Source organism: Perognathus longimembris, chromosome 10 (genome assembly GCF_023159225.1).
Source record: "Perognathus longimembris pacificus isolate PPM17 chromosome 10, ASM2315922v1, whole genome shotgun sequence".
In the NCBI taxonomy this organism is placed as follows: Eukaryota; Metazoa; Chordata; class Mammalia; order Rodentia; family Heteromyidae; genus Perognathus; species Perognathus longimembris.
Window position 1 is genome coordinate 43,644,251 of NC_063170.1, and position 1,909 is coordinate 43,646,159.

At 44.5% G+C, this 1,909-nt stretch overlaps 1 pseudogene; it reads right to left on the minus strand.

Moving 5' to 3' along the window:
- Window positions 1-471: 471 nt before the first annotated feature.
- Window positions 472-1,388, minus strand: LOC125358031 (annotated as a pseudogene).
- Between the last annotated feature and the right edge of the window lie 521 nt (window positions 1,389-1,909).

Genomic DNA, 1,909 nt, shown 5'->3' on the forward strand with positions numbered 1-1,909 from the left:
ATTTATAAGACGTCATAATATGATGAGACTTAAAAACTAAAGATAAGAATGGATTACAGTTGGGCACTGATGGCTCATGCCTAATAATGCTAGCAAATCAAGAGGGTAGTTTATGGTTGAATGTCAGCCCATGCAGGGAAATCCAAGGGGCTCTTACTGCTAATGGGCCAGTACAATACCAGAAGGGGAAGCTTGGCCCAAGTGGTAGAGCACTAGCCTTGAATGTAAAAAGCCAAGCAAGGGCTCCAGTACACACACACACACCATACCACAACACAAAGAATGTTTCCCAATTGTCCAAAGTAGTCTCTCTCTCTCTCTCTCTCTCTCTCTCTCTCTCTCTCTCTCTCTCTCTCTCTCTCTCTCTCTCTCTCTCTCTCTCTCTCTCTCTCTCTCTCTCTCTCTCTCTCTCTCTCTCCCCCTTCATTTTCTTGTTCTCCAAATAATTCTGAGTTGATTGCTTCTGGGAAATTAGTCAAAAAGACCAAATCCCATATCCTCATCTGATTCCTCCGACGCTTCCACTCTTCCTTGGCTTCAGCCTTGCCTGGGGCAGCGGCGACGGCGGCAGGAGCAGCAGTGGTGGCAGCAGCCACAGGAGCAGCAGCTCTTGACCTTTTCTGCAAGTGGGAAAGTGTAGCAGTCTCCACAGACAAAGCCTGGACCCGCTTGTACCCACTGATGATAGAATGAGGCACAGAGGCAACAGTCGGGTAACGGATCTGCAGGCAGGCACTGGCGACATTGCGCACACCCTCCAGGAAGCGGGAATGCAGAGCATCCTCTGTGATGTCAAGCACTTCCGGGCTATAGATGCTGCCATTGTCCAACACCTGCTGAATGATCAGCCCAAAGGGGAAGGGGTGTGGCTTCACTGGCCCCCACTTTGTTTCCGGTCTTTATCAGCTGCACATCACTCATAATTTTAATGGTGGCCCTGGCGGTCTTAGCAGTGATGCCTAGAGCCTGGAAAAAGGAAGTCTTCGCGAGCCCCAGACCAGAGTTCTGAGCCAGCCCAGTGACTTCACTTCACATTGGGCAATGGCACCAGCACGGGCAGAAGCTGGTACCTTATTGGCCAGCAGCATGTCCCTGATCTCAGCAAGGTCCTCCTTGGTGAACACAAAGCCCACATTCCCCTGGATAGGAGGCAGCAGTTTCTCCAGGGCTGGGTTGTTTTCCAGGTGCTCTTGGATGGCCTTACACATCATGGTGTTCTTGTCCATTAACACCACAGCGTTCCCTCGGAGCGACTTGGGGATGTGCTGCATCTGCTTGAACCCCACCTTGCCTGTTCCAACAATGAAGCATTTTGGATAATTTTCCAAAAGTTGGATGATCTTCAGAAAGAAGTTGGACTTTCAGGTCACCTTGTCTTTCCTGGGCATCACACCGGTGCATAAGGGATTGCCACGTAGGGTTTAAAGACAAGGTCACTCTCATGAGGATATCTGGCTAGAGAAGCTCTCATTTATATATCTTCTATTTCTTCCCTATGACTTTTTTTTATAGTTCTTTTAATTCCATGATGATGTTAACCTGTGTGCAAAATATTTAAAGATACCCCCTAGAGTAATGTCTGAAAACATACTGAAAATTGTACAATAACCAAAACTATTTCATTTTTTAATAAATAAATCAATTCAACTGCATCAGAGCTAGTTTTATGTAACTGACTTATTTGGCAATAACTTCATTACTTTGTGCCTTCTGAATTTGTTTCATTTTAATTACAACAGCTTATTTATACAAGTACTAATGATTTTTGCTGAAGAAATTCAAATAATTATCTTAGAAGTGGAAGCTGTATTTTTATCTCATCATGTCATAGCTATTTCCTACCATGTATTATCAGGTATTGCAATAAACACTAAATTTTTTATATTTATACTTGTTAAAATTAAGTACT